This window comes from Taeniopygia guttata, chromosome 7, assembly GCF_048771995.1.
Source record: "Taeniopygia guttata chromosome 7, bTaeGut7.mat, whole genome shotgun sequence".
In the NCBI taxonomy this organism is placed as follows: domain Eukaryota; kingdom Metazoa; phylum Chordata; class Aves; order Passeriformes; family Estrildidae; genus Taeniopygia; species Taeniopygia guttata.
Window position 1 is genome coordinate 29091017 of NC_133032.1, and position 17995 is coordinate 29109011.

The 17995-nt window shown below is 41.3% G+C and overlaps 1 protein-coding gene and 1 long non-coding RNA gene across 51 annotated transcripts in view; one reads left to right on the forward strand and one right to left on the reverse strand.

Annotated features, from left to right (window-relative positions):
• The window catches only part of MAP2 (microtubule associated protein 2), a 231797-nt gene that overhangs the window by 95727 nt on the left and 118075 nt on the right, over nt 1-17995 (forward strand). The gene's annotated exons all lie outside the window — the stretch shown is intronic.
• LOC140684498 (uncharacterized) lies at nt 69-17744 on the reverse strand. The gene is made up of 2 exons (XR_012056831.1): nt 14946-17744; nt 69-14879 (listed from the first exon to the last, which is right to left on the reverse strand). It is a non-coding gene; the product is annotated as an uncharacterized lncRNA (long non-coding RNA).

Sequence of the window (17995 nt, forward strand, 5' to 3'; positions counted from 1 at the left end):
ATGTAGCACAGGGTGTGGGCTGCTCTTTGTTATTTTGGTTTTTCCTTTTTGATTTAAACAATAGTTGGTTTTGTTTGGTTTTTTTTTTGTCAGCTTCGCAGAGATTTTCAAATTGTTGTGCCAGGCACTGTAAAGTTATTTGTGATGTGTAAATATATGCTTTAGGCAACTAATTAGCCCTTTTGGCTGCAACTACCAAAGGGTGAGATACGAACATGAATGCTTTTCTATTGTCTTGTGTTAGTACAGCGAGGGTGCAAGCTGCCCCCTCTCATATCACATTTGGGGATGTTCTAATACTGATTTTAGCATCAGCAAGGACAGGGTTAAACTGGCAGGCTTGTTCCAAGCGGGTACAATCTCTCCCAGGAAAGCAGCTCATGGTTCCAGCAGGCTGTCAGTGCTGGGTGAGCATCTGTCTGATGGCTTTTTCACATACCACTGACACTTCAGAAATTATGTCTGTGTATCAAAAGGAGGCAAACAAGCTGGGTTTTTTTGGCAATGTCATTCCTAATTCCCAGGAGTAGCAGTTTATTGTCCTGTTCCCCTAGTACCTTTTGGCTGTGGTTACTTTAAGCCTTTGCCCCTGTAAAGGAAAAGAGGGAGGTAAAATGTTACAGAATAAAATCTTTAAGTTACTTTGTATTGGACTTCCAGGTATGTCAGGTAGCTAAGGAATACAGATTTCATTGATTTGCATTGAGGACTGTGCTGAAAAAAAAAAAAAAAAAAAACCCAAAAAAAATCTAGGCAGGATTGAAAATCTGCTCCCTTCACCTTGATGCAGAGAGAAAAAGGTATATCCATCTTGAATTAACTTCTCAGGTGCCAGTTTTCACCCAACACCTACAAAAGCAGACTTTATGAGGTTCTTCTCTGTTATGGTGCCCTACAGGTGATCATACTTCTTAGGTCTGCATTTAGACCTGGAGGGAATGTGTGCAATCACAATATGCATGTGTCTTTAGTCTGAAGTTTTAGGGGGCCTTTTAAAAACCTGAACAAAAAAACATAGAATTTTTTTCTGGACAGGAAGTTATGTTTCATTCTTTGAGAAAGCCTGGGCTCCTGAAATGGCCATTGTGACTCCCCAGACAGGGAGGAATCCCAAACCAGAACCTGAGCACTGTCAAAAGTGTGGGCCACTGCTCATAGCAAAGCATGCCTCAGAAAGGTGATGAATAATCAATATCACTGAACCACAGGACTGGTTGATAGATGCTGTTTCCTGAGGGAAAACATTGTGAATTTTTCCAGATATTCTCTCTCCTGTTTTCTTACGTACAATTCTCTTATTTGTTTCCCTTTTCTGCACATCTTTCCATTCTCTTAGCCCTTGTAGTTTTTCTGTCTTTGGCAGAAGGCTTTTACCTAATAGATTTTCCTGGCTGAATAAAATAATTGAAAGGAATTCTTTACTTGCTAGTTTATCTTAGCTGCTTTTAATACTGTTTCCTCCTGGTATCAGTTATCACTAAACTCATTGATATAGAAAAGCCTGTAGTAAATAGTGTTTAAAATGCTGCTTTAATTTGTGAAAAAATGCATTCAACAATTTGATTTTAGTTAAGAGCAAGTCCCTTCTCTTCCCTCTATTTTTAATTTCATTTCCATTGTCCAAGGCAAGAAGCCAAACTGCAGTCTCATTCTGATTTCATTAATGTTTTGCAAACTCTGTCTCAAGGACTAATATTGCTTCCTGGGCTTGATGTCAGAATCCAAGGTTTTGCTGCAGCACTGGAGCAGGGGAAAGGAAGGATCTCCCACAAATAGAAATGATAGCATTGTTAGCAGACAAGTAGAACTACATAATTTTTATAGTATTGGTGGATAAAGAATCCAATTTTTTTACAATGTGATCTCTTCAGATCCCAGTAGGTTTTCATCTGCTGTGGAAATGTCTCTTATCTCCTGTGCACAGCATCTTTTCAGTCCTCTGTGATATTTAAAAACAAAGAAAGGGCATTGGCTGTTTGTTATTAAATCAGAGTTGGTAGAGACTGGATTTTTTTTTTACTACATATAAAAATACGTATACATTTTTTGTACTTCTGATTTAGCAGTCATTTTGGCCTCCTCCTTTTATCTGGGTTTTTAAGATTCATGTTACAAATCATTCCTTTGGGCTACAAAGAAGAAAATGAAATGTTATACTGGCAGAAATGGAAATTATTTAAAACAATACAATTTTCTTGATGAAGAAGTAAGGGATACTTAGCCTGTAAAAAGCGAATTAATTCTAGATTGACAGGACTTTAAAATCCTGTGGCCACAGGGTTGCCTTGGAATATCAAAAAGAAATCAAAAGAAAAAGAATATCAAAATAAAAACATTTTGCTAGCCGATACAAAAGGCAACAGAAGCCAGAGTGTGCAGCAGCAATGAGGTGTTCTGGATTAGAGTGTGTGGGCTCCAAGCATTCACCCAGGGTGACGTGATGTTTGGCTCTCACCTTCCATTAAACATATGACATGGTGACCAAATGAGCCAAAGGCATCCAGAGGGAACACGTGGTGTCACTTCAGCCCCAGGCTTCTCCTGCAGGGAGCAGCTCCAGGAGTGAATTTGGGCCTCTGTGTCTGCCCCTGCCCTGAAATGGTAATCTGGTTTTTAACCCTGCTCCTGATGACCCTCACAGAGGAGGTAAGGAGGCTTTATGGCTCTTCTAGGCTGGGTCTAAACATCCCTGGTTTGTTTGCTAGGGTTAGGTCACCAGGACTGATGTTGTTTGTCCTGTGATTACATGGAACAACAAGCAATGGTTTGAGCATTGGAATGAATGATGCTGACTTTGATGTATGTCTTGTGCTTGATGATGAACGATTCTCAGTGATGATTTTCCTGCTGTTTTACTGATTAGAAAGACTGTCTCCTAGGCAAATGGTTTGATGGCAAATATAGCAAAGCCTATATTATGGCTTTTCTTTCAGCTGCAATGTGAGCAGGGTCACTTGCAGGATCTGCTTTTTCTACTTGAATGTCAGTTTTCACGGGATGTGTAGGAAGGCAGCTACCTCTGTAACAAAACAGGCTGAAATTGGTCAAGGGACTCAAAAGTTACTAGCTGCAGAGAGCAAAATCTACATAAAACTTTCAGTGACTATGACTGGAGCTGATACATCTTGATGAAAGTTCTTTCAGATGGATTTGCATCTCCTCCCATGCCAGAGCTTCCACTATTCCAGTTTCTGTGTGCTGCCAGCTGGGCAGGGCACGGTGTGCTCTAGAGCTGCTCTGGCCATTGTGTGCGTGTGCTGCCTGTCTGGAAGGTCAGAGGCACTGAGTGGTGAGGAGGTTATGGCAGTGCTTTCTTCATGTAAAGGAAGAATTCCGTTTAATTTTGTTTTTCATTTCTAGGAAGAAAAATTTCTGTCCTTAATTCTCTGTCAAGCTGCATTTAAATAGGCAAAACCAGGGATAGTTAGCAGAAGTTTGGTTTTGTAATGTTAAAAAGGACCTTGTGTAACCTGTCAAGACAGTAATCATAAAAGCACAAGAATCCAATGGAGAATGAACTGGACCAGGAGCTGGGCTGACATGGCCTCAACTGGAGTAAAAAGGTGCACCTGATTAGGTGCAGGCCTCTGGTTCCTGTGAACAGCTGGAAAACTGCCAGGTTAATTCCTGAAAGTTTGTGTCCTCTTTCTCTTCCTTTTTTCCTTTTTTCTTTGTCTCTGAAACAGACAAAGAAATGCCAATGTATTTCTCAGAAGTATTCATCTTTGTAAATGACTGAGATCCTTGGTTGCAGGAAGCTGTGAAATTTGATCACGAGACTTAGGATGGTGGGTTTTGTCTTAGCTGCAGTAACAAAGGTGTTTGTGGTATTACTGCAGTAGCAGTAACAATAAAAAGGTTAAAATACTTTTACTAAGATTTTATTTCTCCCAGCTTCACCCGTCAGCTTAACTTTTTCTTCTTTGCTGTATTATGATCATCATTATGATCATCAGTGATGACATTTAAGATGTTAATGAATAAATAGTAATAAATAGTAATCAATTAATCTGTCCCATTTCATACAAAATAATGCTATTTCCTGATGGACACTTAGCTGGCATGCCAAAGCTGTGGAGGGCAGAGTCTGTGTTACCAGTAGCATGCTAGGAAAAATCCTCTATAGCAGCAACGCTGCTGAGTCATGCTTTACAACCCTGGAACATTCCCTGAAAGGCTGGAGGTGCAGACTAACTTCCTTTCTCCATCCTGGTCAGGGGACAATCCATTCCATTATTTGCCACCAAGCGAAGCCTCTAGCTAGTTATGCACTGCTGCTGTTATCACTGACCTTTTGTGGGGTGCATTAGCATGGAGCTTGCGAGAAATCATGGGCAATTTATTTTAATACATTGGGTGCCAGTCGGTGCTAAATCACAGAAGCTATTTACGTTTATTTTCTGAGTCATCCCAGTTTCTTGTGATAAGGTGATTTTTTTCAGTGTATATGGTTAGTTAAACGGCTTTTATCCCTACATTTTCTTATTTGGTGTGTATATTTTGCTTAAAAATGCAAATGTATGCCTTGATTGGCTAAAAATGAATCACATGTAAGGAGGTGACTTTCTTTGCCTTTTCATTGTCAAGGGGAAAGGGCTTCATGACTGCTGGAGGCAGGAATAGAGAGCAGTAGGGAAATATCAGAGGCTGTATTAAGTGACAGGATAAAAGTCCCTGCAGCATCCAGTTGTCTGTATTGTTCCCACGTTGCTTCCTTCCACATGCCCAAAGGGACCTGAGCACTCTGCTGCTCCTCAGCATGGTAGCATTTGATACTGAGAAGCTTGATTTTGTGGTAGAATTTATAGCCCTGAATTTGTCTGAGGAGAAGAAGATACATGGGACAGCTCTGGGCACATCCTCAAGGATTTATTTCAGGTGTTTGAAGTACAGATGTGGAAACAAGGTCACGACACATCTCTGTGGAAAGTTCCGTGACAAATCACTGCCAACTGGAAGTACAGGGCAGCACAGTCCAAGTATAGGTAGTACAGCAGAAATGAGATCCTACTGAACTGGTGTCTCATTTTTGCTCTGGAGGAAGCCCCTGGTTCTTCCTGCTCTGTAGTGCCAGGAGCAGGGTTCACCTGCCCGTACATCCCTGTGCAGCTGGGCTGTAGTGTTGGTCACAGTGCTCTCAGGCCCCACATGAGCTTCTGGCAGCACTGCACAGCCAGGGTGATGCCTCAGGTTTTAGGTTTTTTGTTTTTCAGATTCTGTGCTGCTTTAGTGTGTGGGTCTGAGCTTCATATTAGAGGATGGTGAGCTCTCTTCACAGAGTAGGGAGACAAAACAATTCCTTCTCTAGCTGGGGACTAAGAACAAATAATCCAAATCTCAGGCCCAAGAGCATAAACAATGTGGACTGAAGAGAGAAAAACAAGAAGGATGGGACTTCACAACCTAAAGCTGTAATTGCACAATGAACTCCAATACGCAAATGGAGCAGAACTTATAAAAGTGAGAGACCCTGTGACCAGTTGTCCATTTTGTGACCATTTTGGTTCATCTTGGGTGTAGCCCTGGCTGGGCTCTTGTGCTGCCCAAGGTGTATCCATTGAGGCCTTTTAATGAATCCCTACTTTATTCTTTAACTCCATCCAGCCTCTGTTCTAGGTCAGCCATCAGGAGGCATCAAGGGACTGCTGCTCTCTTGCAACTGTATTCTACATCTTCTCTGAGCATCAGGAGGGTTTTATTGGCATTTCTGAGCTGATAATTTCCAGTATAAGATGTCAGTGGAGTTGATTTGAGTTTCACAGGCTTAGAAGTCTCTCTTGCCGGGGTGGATTTTCTACACCCAGATTCCCCTTGCTCCCCATTTTTTAGAATACTGAGGCTGAGGTATCATGGAGAAAGGGCAGCAGAAGTGGATAGCACAGGGCTGTAACAACATGGAGATTAATCAGGCTCTGCCTTTGGGCAGCCTAGCTCTGGAAACCAGCCTGGCCTGTTGGGATTCAGCACTGCTGCATCCTTCTTCCCTTGTACCCAGCCCTGAGCACACCAGAGCTGCTCACTGGCAGCTCCAGCTTGCCATTGTCTCTGTCTGCAAACAGAGATATAAAAACTCTGTCTCCAGTCATAGTCTACCTGAAGTTGTCTCTGGCAATCGTTAGAGAAGGGAGAAACCCACTAACATTTCATAATTTAGGACAGAACTTTCTGCTTTAGGATTTCCATAGCTGCAACAGTTTAACTGAAATCTGTTGAAGGGTGGATTTACTTGTGTTGATCCAAACCCCTTCTCAGCACTTCTGGTGGGATTGTGGTGGCCTGCTGGATGAATTGGCATTAGACCCCTCCATGCTGGCCACAGGGTGTAAACCAAGTTTGTGGTGAATCAAGATGGTGGTACCTGTACCTGTACTGAGGAATGCATATTAACTTTGGGCTTAGTTGTTGCTGTATTTCAGTGTATGCCAGCCAGTCTGTGCTGCCAGGCCTCATCCTGGAGCTACAACCAGGTGTGATCCTGGCCACCCACGAGGTGCTCAGCCCCTCTCACAGCCAGCTATCCAGTAAGAACAGATCCCTGACCCAATGACATTCTGCTCCAGTGGCTTCCCCAGGCTTCTGGCAAAGTCGAGTGTAGTCTGACTGTTGATCCTGTGTCTTTTAAAAATTTATAGGAAATTGGAAATACACATACTTCACTTTTCAGTGAAACAAGGTGCAGTTGAATGTGCAGTGAGCTCCTTACTCATAATACTAGAGGCAGTGTGCAGCTCCTACATGTATCTCTGAATCTCTAAATGACAGGACATTTGAGTAATCATTTCTTGGGTTTAGCAAAATGATGATAAAACTGAAGAACATTAGAAGCCAAAGAATGAGTCAAGATGGCACCGATTTTTTTTTAATACACATAATAGAAATTAAAGCTACAAATTGAGAACCTCAGTCATGTGCTGAATGTCCTCAGAAAAGATTGAAAGCTAAGATTTAAATTCTGTGATCCTGTAGTCTTATGCATATACAAAAAGGATCAATCTCTCTTTCCAGAGCCCACTGGGGTCCACAGAGATTTGTGCTTAGCACCTGTTGCTGTGGGTTCACTGTACTCAGAGCTGCTCTTGATGTCCCCCTGAGCAGAAGCTTGGTTCCCTCTTGGGTGGATGTGCAGTGCCTGTGGGAGAATTGAGTCCTCCTCTTGGAAAGTTGCCATGAAGTATGGCTGCAGTGCAGCTAAGCATATCAACAGTCACTAAAGTAAGAATTGGTGCCATTATTTGTGGTGGTGGTGTTACATAATAAGAACAGCAGTACTTGTAAGGTCAGAGTGAGGCATGGGCAGAACTGCTCACTGTGCCAACCTTCCCTGGAACAAATGCCCTTGAGGGTTTAAATGAATGAGCTCACTCTTAGGTTCATGGTATTTAGTGTCCATTAATAAACATGTCTTTCAGCAAACACTTGTGGAAGTAATTACGGAAAAGTAAATTCCAGACTAATGTATACAACTACTAAAAGTAGTTTTACAGTTGTGTGCTAGCTCGTGTGTCTAAAAACTTTAAATACCAATGTATGTGTAACAAGGGGGAAACTTGAGGACTTTAGTGATTATTTATAGAACAAAAGAGATGGAGACCATGCTCCATTACACTAGTAAGGCATCCATGCAGCTCACAGCTTACAAACCACAAAGGACTCACTAACAAATAAAAATTCCCAAAGAAACAAAATCAAAAGAAAAGAAACAAAACAAAGGCGGAGTTCTCTGTAGTTTCCTGGCACTATCATCTGGACTGATGCACACCTCTTAGTTCCCATTAACTCTGTGTCCCCTAAATGTTGTGTTTTGCAAATCTTGGAGTGGGTGGGTAAGTGTAAGAGCAGAATAGTCAGAGATTTTGATCTTCATAAACCTGTTAGTTCAATGTGGTGGGGTGGCCCTTAGTTCATGGAACTAGCTAGGTTGCATTCTTGGGAGTGTTTGGTGGGCATATTGTTGTTGTGATGCAGTCCTGTTATTTTCAGTGTTGTTGTCCTGTAACTTTTGCCTGAGAATGATATTTACAGATTGAGCAAAGCCTAGAGCCTACCTTTTCTTGTGTGCTGTCATTTCTCGTTTTGTGTGTCTGTAGGAAATGCAACATGTTTAATCTTACTTAGCATATAGAATGGAGGGAACCAGAGCAGAAGGGTGTATTGAATCTAACAGTTTCTGCTCCTGGGCATTGGTGCTTGGCAGCCCAGGTGCAGGTCAGAAGGCTCTGCACAGCTGTGTTGCTGTGGTTTGCCTGCACAAGTTGAACGTGGATGTCTTTAGGCAGGAGGGTCTGCACATGACCAGAGAAATGCCTCCTCTTTCTGCTGTGCCTGTGCTGGTGGTGGTGTTCTCCACCACATGTGGAGGCCACATCTGTGCCTTTTGCTGAAGGTCATATTAGTTTTTTCTTTTCTCAGAGAGAAAAATTCCTCTAACTGCTGCTGCTGTGTTTGAAAAAGGTTGCACAAAAGCTTATGCTGTGATATCCTTTATAGGCAACTTGGCAGGTGACTGTGGTTCTGCTTCAGAGATGTCTCCAGCACCAAAGCCACTTCAGTTACCTTTTGGATTGTGATTTGGTGCGACTGCAGCTGTGCTACAAAATACTTCTTGGCTGTGCAACCCAAAACTTTTTTGTTGTTGCTGTTCCTCATATGTTAAAGGTTAATCCGAGCAAAGAAGGCCAAACATAAGTATTCAGCCATAGTGAACGGCTTTGAAAAATATTTGTGATTTCCTCCCTAAAATACCAATCTGTCATTAACAGTGGAGATGAGTAGTGAGATGTACAAAGGGGGATACAGTCAAATCATTGCATCTGTGTCCACATGTTCACCTGCATTTTTTTAGTGTTTGTGTTTGCATTTTCTGGAGCTCTCTTTATTACAGATATCCCTTGTAACAATACTGTTGTGACCTACAAAATTTCTTTTGCAGTATCCAAATGGGCATGAGAAATACCAAAACAAACTCTTCTATCTAATATCAATGCAGGAGTGCTGAAGTTAGAAATATTTTTATGAGTTCTGTTGCAGTAAAGTACTATGGACAGCTAATTCTTGGAACAAATAAACTCTTCCTGCAGCCAAATATGTGTATATATATGTGCATAATCAAATACAATATAGAAATGTATATAAAACCATGGTGTCAAGAGGGGAAGAAAATAGTGTATATTCTTTCACTCACCTGGAATTTCACTCAGTTTGTAAAACCCCATTATATGGGATGTTTTAGGGTGTGTTTTTTTGACTTTCTACATCTGTCAGAGGGGAGATGATTGTTTTATCTTGTCAGGCAGAAAGGTTATTTAGGTGTTCTAAAATACTGTTACTGAGCTAAAATTATTAAAATAATTTAAAAAATACTCTTACTCGGCCTAGAGTAGCAACTATGGAATTAACTGTTGACTTGAAAAACCTTAGACAAGGCTTGCAGTGAAGGATAATCCCAGATGTGATAATCTCCTTTCCACATTTATTTTTGTTTGAATTATTTACTAAATGTAATGGAAGGCCCAAATTGTTCATATGCATTCTGTCAGAAATATCTTACCACCTGTTATGGACAGGTTTAAACACAGAAGAGCAGAGAAAGCTAAGTCTCTGTATAAAAAAATGGAAAGAACTTTGAACGTTCAAAATACTCCCAAAATCGAATTAAAACCAAAGAAGATTAAATGTTGATGCCAAAAAATTGATATATTTTTATTTAATAGTAAGAGAGACAAAGAGAAAAGTAGAGAAAAATTAGAAAAAATTCAAAGTTACTTGAAAAAGCATCAAATAGGTTGTCACCACACTATACTTTGCACCAGTTTTGCCTTTCTTTCTATGGGCCTCAAGGCAGGCTACTCATGGTCCAATACTGCATGTGGTTTTCAGGAGTTAAAGAGAGATTGTGATAGGCAGACATAATGACAAAGCATTTTTTCAATCCCTTCAGGTGTTAAGCAGTCATATTGATGAGGCACTTTTTGAAGTCTTTATCTTATTATTAGGCTCTGACACCACCTATGGATTCATGTTATGATGCTAATACGCTTTCTTGCTGTTTCACTCCTTTCTCCTTAAATCAAGAAAAATAAGTAGTTGTATAATAAAATATGCTGTGATAAAGTCATATATTATGACAAAGCTTAAAAAGGGTTTTGAGGATTTCCAGTCATGAGTGTTTATGAGGACTCATTTTCATTTCCCAGCAATCCTGTTTGCAGAGATCATTGGGTATCTCTAAAGATGAAGTTTCAGATGTCAGTGAGGTGGGAAGCAGGGACCCTCAGCTCCTGCAGGAAGCTGCTGGCCATGTCTGAAACGCTGACTGGAAAGGCTGTGCCTGATGGGCTGCCTGCCAGCACAAAGACAGTGGCACTGTCTCTGCAGGTTTGCTGTAGGAAGGTTAAGCCCTATGGATTGAAGTAATCCTTTCAGTATTAAAAGCCCCAGACTTGCAGTGTCTGTAGGGGAAGGGCCTGTCAGACAGCACAGAAACTTGCTGAGAAATCTCTGAGTGTCTCTCACCAGCCCCTCCAGTGTGTCCCCTGCAGTTTTGTGGTTGTCTCTGGCTGTTGGTTTGTCAGGCTCATCAGCAGCTTTTGCTTTTGGTAAAATGCTCCCCCAAAGCAGAAATTGGCCTTGGATCTGAGCCCCTTGGCTGCTTAGTGGAATTAAGTCTTTCACTGATCCATGTCATTCAATAATCACTGCAGCCCACTGGCTCTGGCTACCCCAGCTGACACTGTTTCCTGGTCCTTTTGCCCTGCATCTGTCACTGATCCTGTATGTGCAGAAAGTTTGTATTTCTGAAGTGAAATAGGCTTTTTTTTTTTTTCCCTTTTTTTTTGGTGCTTTGCTGTCCATGGCAGCTTGTCTCAGAACCCCAATGAAACACTGGGCTTGACAGGCTGCCTGCCACATTTCCAACACAATGTGCCCCTGCCTTTCCCAGAACTGGGCCGTTTTGTCCCTGGGTCTGAAGCATGTGTTTGCAAGGCACAGAGGCATAGCTTATCATTGCTGGGCAGGAGCATCTGTCCCAGGCTCTGCTCATGTTGTGCTTGATGGAGAGAATGGGTGAATTGCTAAATGAAAGCATGGAAGGAAACCCCATGACCTCTGCACCTGTTTTAGGTTAGAGGGCTCCATGGGACAAGAGCCAGCCTTTGAATCAGCATGTCTAGAGCTGGGCTGGGCATAGGAAAACTACTTATCTGTTTAAATAGACTTGATGGCTATTGTGTGGCTGCCATCTGTCCTATTTCACACACAGTAACTTCATTTTATTATCATCTTTAACCATGTCTTACTAGGTCTCTAAACTGCTGGTCAGTCTGCATTCATTAGTGAATAAAGAGACTGCCACTTTTTTAAACAGAAAATAATCTTACTACAATAGTGGTAAGCGAGCCTTTCCTCCCTGTTTTGGCATGAGTGCCTTTCTGCACAAGAAATGTGATTGATAGGGACCTCACTGCAGGATTTATCATCCTGATTAATTACAGCACTTTAATAGGGTACTTTGCTTTAAACAGAAGATAGTGGCCATCTAAAAAATAGCTGAAGCATTAAGTATTGAAAGACAGAACTCATATTATGATTTTTTTTTTAATATTAGGGGAAAAAAGGCAGGATTTAAAGGAAAATGAGTATTGGGTGTGGAGGATGCTTCGGGGAGCTCTATAAAAAGTTTGTTAGCAAGAGTTAAGAGGTTTGAAGGAGTTTTCAAGTGGGCTAACAGTAATAAAAATATAATGGCAAATGTGTAATGCACTGTAAAGATGGTTTGTTGTGCCAGTTCATATCCCAGTCAGTCTGCTTACCTGCTGTCAGGAGATGGTAGTGATTCATGTGCTGATGGTTGGTTCCAAAGTCCACATGGCAGTAGGGAGCAGACTGAAGGTCTTGGGATCTCTGGATCACCTCTGGATCAAGTCACATGCAGCACTGCATGTGAGTGGGAAATAGGAGTCACTCTGAGAGCATTCTCAACATCAGCAATGAAGGCTTTTAAAAAGATTGCAAGCATCAAGGTGTCTGAGTGTTCCTGAGGGCTGCAGGGAGCCTTGTGGCTGTGCAGAGATGATTGGATTGTCTCTGGGTGCTCAACACTGTCCCTTTCCAGTGCACATCTGTGAACTAAAAATTGAAAGGAGTCGTAGCTCTTTCTATAGCAAAACCCTACACAGGTTTCTGTGCTGACAGAGTGAGAGGGAGGAGTGAGCCCTCCAGGATGTGAAATATGCCAACACTCTCAGGACCTTGCTTCCTTCACCAGAGGTGGAAGTTGGGAGGTGGTTGGTACGTGAGTGAGTTAATAGACAATTGAATTTTAAGGTCTTTGCAGAAATGTATTGGTCTCTTTTTGCCCATTTCTAGTCTCTGTCTCATTGAGATGTGTTGAGCTTCTATAAAAAGTTTGAAGTGCCCCAGTAAGCACTGCATGAATATGTCTTAATATATCCTAAAGGGGTTATTGTTATGGAGTGCTGTGCCTGACAATATCAGCAATGGAATGACCAAGAGAATATTTCCTTTTGGGTGCTTGTGGTCACAGCTACTCTGTGTAAGGGATCCCTTGCTGTTTGGAGGGGAAGCATCTATCGGCAAAATTTAAGCCAAAACTTGAAAAAAGCTGCCTAATCAAACAAAAAGCAAAGTGGCAGAGGGAGAAGGGGAATAGAAAGATCCTATTCTCTTTTGAATTCCTGTTGGAACTGGCCACCTGTGTGGCTTTGGTATTGTTCTGTTGCAGTGAGTAACAATTTGTAGAAAATGAACCTTCATTCCTCCTGCCCTAACCACCCTGAACACTGTTTACATTTAGGATGGGAGCAACTCTGGGGTTGCTGCATTGTGACTTAAGCAAAACTAAGGAGCAACTACAAGGTGTTTTGGCCATTGTAAAAGAAAATGTCAGTAACTGTAGATTGTTAGACACTGAATAAAACAATGTGAGAGCTGGGAAATGTGGGGGGACACTGACACACAACAAAATTGCACTTTATGTGATGGGGCAGCTCTACAGTAGTTGGGTTTTCTAGAAGCTGGTAGACAAAGTTGCTTGCATGAAGACAGTTTTCTGCTAGATCTTCCACTGATTTCTCTGTAATTTGGAATGAGTAATTTAATTCCTACTCTCACACCAGACTACACTACTTTTTCTTAGCTAGAAAACACGTGGGAAACATGTTTCTGGATGCCATGAGGTAGATGCCTAAACTACAGGAATTTGTATAGTTATCTAAAGCCTGTATATATCTTATATTCACTTGAAAATGAGGTGACTGGGTCAGTCACTTAGGGGGGGACCTAGATCATGCAAAAACATTCACAAGTTGAAGGCATTGCTGTTAGAACATGCTGTGGATGGGGCAAGTGCAAAGAGCTAAATGACAGTGCTTTGGTTTTTTGCAGCAAGCAAAACCCTGTGGTCTGGAGCATGGCAGGGCACTAGCCTAGCATTTGCTTGTATAAGCACAAATGGCAAATGCTTTTATTTTGGTATTTAAAACACCAGAAATTAACATTCTAACTGCTTGAAAGTCATCATGTGCAAAATTTGCTGTTAGGTTCACTGTACAGCATATGTTATATGAAACTCCTGTTCATGTGTTATATGAAACTTCCAGTTGTTGACACTGAAGGCTGCAAAAAGAGAAATGCTCAGGGCAATGGATTTCCTATTACTTTTCTCTACACCCTGTCACAAATTTGAGATCTAACAACTGATCCTAGCACTAATTTCACCTTGCCCTTTTCCAAGACATCTAATCTTGCCATAAACATGTGTGTGTGTTTGTGTGCAGTCATCTCTTAAAGGCTTGTCTGCATGCAAAACCATTCCACCCATAGGTGTATTAAGGGGCTGTGGATAATTAAACAAGTGTGCACTTTCTTTGTTGTATGCCCAAGAAAGACTGAAGATTTCTTCACTCTGGGACCACATCCCTTCTCAGTCAGTCTGGCTCTTAGGTCTGTAGAGATTTTTGATGTTTTGTGACACCTATGTGGTATCATATCATGTGGGTTCTCTGCTTGCTTTTTCTATCTCTGTTGAGGTCAGGATTGAAGGCACTTGAGATGGTGTTTCATGTTCAGACTCAGGTGTTTATTGTCTCTTATCAGTGAAACAGCCTCACAGCCATGAGTTCTGCAGCCTTTCATTAGCAAGGCACAAAATAACCAACTATCTCTTGTTACAAGTTTTTTTAAAACGAAACTATCCAATTAAAAAATGACACCTAGATTATTTTCCCTTTTAACCCAATAACTGACCCCTCAAAACCCTCAATGTGGACTTTTCTGACCAATTACAAAACATCACCCAAACTCATGAAGAAAAAGGAAGAAGAAGGTGAAAAAGAATAAACTACTTTTGCCCTAAAACCTCCATCTTGCTTCAAATTTATGGCTATATTCTAAAACCCCAAACTCTTAAGTTTTTCACCTTGTGATATTATACACTTCTAACAAACTTCAACCAACACACCTGTAATCCCAGTGCTATTAATCAATTTTGGAAGTCTTCTCTACAGCCTAAGGTCAAATGCAGTGCTTTCTTGCAAGTCTCTGTCTTTCAGCACAGAAAGTTTAAAATTCTCAGCATCCAGGATTCCAACAATATCACTAGGGTATGATGCTTTATGTAGTTTCAGTTTGACACAAGTTACTTTTTGGGAGAGAACTCACTCCCTGGCAAAGGGGTAGGGACTGGAGGTGGTGTTCAAATATTCAGCAACAACTGCCTCTGCATGAGAACATCATTCAGGATGGAAGCAGATGCTTTCTGTGAGGACATATCCCACGTTCTCACTGTGTCTCTTCAGCTGGTAGCTGTTATTGCACTGTGCACAGCTGCAAACCAGCTTGGGATGGACTTCTGAAACCACCTCTGGGGTCCTAAACACTCCTGATGTAACAGAATGATCCTTCTGGCCACCCTTTTCTGAAACCACCTCTGGGGTCCTAAACACTCCTGATGTAACAGAACGATCCTTCTGACCACCCTTTTGTTAAGGGCAGGGGAACATAAGATTGCACAAAGCAGATTCTCTCCCTTTTCTCTCTGTTACTCGTGGAAAGTGTGGGATGAGAAGATGGTTCAAAGCCTGCTGAAACTCTGGTGAAAACTTTCATCAGCTTCAGTGGGTTTTGGATTGATCCCCTAAGGGCCTGCTTTGATCATAAAGAGAGTGCACAGGGCAAATTTAGGTACTGGCATGAGAAGGGCTGCTCTTGCTGTGGGGGTGTTTTCTGCTGAGGTTTGCAGGTGAAGACAATGGCCCTTAGGGTTCCCTCCCACTGCTGAGGGAAGGAGAGGCAGGATGTCTGCAGGGCACAGGGCAGCTGGGGAGGAAGGCATGTCAGATGCCAGCTCAAGCAGCATGCAGAGTGACTTGTACCAAGTGGAGCTCAGGTGGCATGACTACTTGACTTATGGCACCACTTCACCTCAGCTGCAGTCAGTCTTCTTCAGGGAGAAGTTGGAGTAAACATGCATCTTTTAACAGGTGACAGGTGAGATAAAGATGAGGAAAGCTAATTGGAATTGTCACCGCAGAGTCTTCTGCCAGAGGCTGACATTATGCTGAAAAGTGACGTTAATAATGTTGGCAGGATGGGACAAACTATTGTTTAATATTAACGACTAAAATTCACCTTCTAATTATTCACTTAAATGGAGGTAGGAGAGCTTTGGCTTGATTTAGTTTCCAAACTGCCGTTTCCTCTAAAGTGCTCATGACTGCCACAGATATTACTTTAATACAACCCCTACATCTGAAAAGCTCTCAGCATTTTTCTGGGGATGTCTGTTTCTTGGTTGATCATCTTCAATGGAGGAAATCACTATAATGATCCATACATGATTAATCAGCTAAGGTATAGCTAAGGTGCAGTTGGGTGTGAATGAGGTGTTTGAGTGTGTGCTTTATGTATACAAGTTAAGGTGCTTTAGTTCACATTTTACATCATTGTAACAAATACTTACTAATTGTGATGGACCTGGCTGAATGTTAAAGGTAAGAATGGTGGGGGGAAATACCAAAAAGGCCCTTTAAAATAAATTGTTACTTTTAAGTGGTTTAATAGCAACACATGGTGGTCTGGCTCAACCTAAAACTTAAATTTAAACTGCAATGCTTTCATTTTTCTATTCAAACAAATTTTTATGGTTTTATTGACTGGTTGCAAATGGTGCATTTAAAGCATATGCAGTCAAAATGGTGTAGACTTTGAGGATGGCTTTAAGCTTCCTTGTGTGTGTTTCAGTATTTCCTAACGTGTTAGAAATTATTATTTGCCATTTGGGCACCTTTTCAGCTCATGGGGGAAGGCTGAAAACTGGGTGCAAGTTTTGAGCTCATGGCATTTGTAGGGCAGGCCACAGTGAATGTTTCCCCTCTCACTTCCTTTAGCTGTTGCCACTTGAGGACAGTTTCCTGTTAAATTGCCTCTGTCACTTTAGGAGATGATTTTCTGTGAGTTGGTACTTCTAATGATCCATAGGAAAGAGTGTAATGTTATGGAAAAGACTTCTAGTAGGGATGCATGTCTCATTTTCAGAAGTAAGGCCATAGTTTGTTTTTAAAGGCAATTACTGTTTGTGTGCACGTGTGCTGCAGTAGGAAATAGGCTTTTTGTGCCTTGGTGGCTCTTAGTTTACCACCTCTGGAAGCCAAAACACATACTAGCCCTCACCACGCAAGGTTTTGCCTCTTGTGTAGTGTAGTTCAGTTTTTAGTTCCAGTAATAAAATATCTTTTGCAAAGTGTTTTCTTTTTCCATGTAACTGGCAAGATTAGGGTAGGTTGTTTATTTTAACTAGTTTCCTTCTTTTCGCTATGAATAACAAGATTGGAATGAGTAATTCACAACATGCAGTTTATCCAAAAGAATAGGTCCCCTCTTCCAACCCCTGAAGGCATCTAAGGACCCATTAGTCTCTTAGCATTAAATAGCCTTGTGGAGTAGTGTTAGCAAGACTGCTTCTTCACAGGCTGTTAACAACTGAAAAGAGCTGAAGCAAATTTATTACAAGTGTATTACACTTGTATTTATTACATATAAACACAGTAAATTGTTTTGTAATATTATTTTGAACTTTATTTATACATTTTTTACCTTTTTAAACATTTTTATCATTATATTACAATGTCTTTATTACATAATCTTTATTAATATACATGACTTCATTACAGTGTCTTTATTTATTACTTTACAAATACAGTAAATTGCTTTGTAGTGTTCTTTTCTTGCTTTAAACTGTTACCTTCATTCCAAGAATGTGCTCGGTTTTTATTTTGGCATTTCTTTGTTCCACTTTTTTTGAGGTTTGGGCTAATTGGTTAAATCCTCTTGATCTTTCCGAGCTGTTACTGGTGAGGTGATGAGTAAAACATAGCATCTCGTATATCCATCTGAATTGAAAATACCCTGGCTACCCTTACAGAGTGAGCCATTGAGATACCAGAATATGGCAAAATTGTATCCACTAGTTACTGATACTGCACAGTTGCCAAGCAGAGGTTGTGTGACAGCGGGAGGATGTAGCCTAATTGAGGCAAATTGATTATTTATTTTGTGACACTGAGCACGTATACTGGGTTACAGGGGATGCATTCTGGCTTTATTTTCACAGACTTTATGGCCCCGCTGTCACACGTGTTCAGGATGAGTTGTGTCCGTATTTACTTCTGGTGGAGCCTGTTGCTGGGACACCATGTGTCTCTACAGAATTCAGACACACATTTTAGGTAATGTGGCAGCTTCTCCTATCAAATGCCTTCTTTTTTTTTTTCCCCCCTGAGTGAAGAGCACCATGTTGTAGTTCTGCCTTTGTAAGTCAGACTACACTTGGTAGGAAGCCTTTCAACTTCTCTGTCTCAATCTTGATTCTTGTCTCCCAATATCCCCATCATTAACTTGGGATGTGGCACAGCTTGGAGCACAGGCCTGTGGGCTCTTTGGCCAAAAGAGGAAGACTGTAGATTCCCTCAAGCAATTT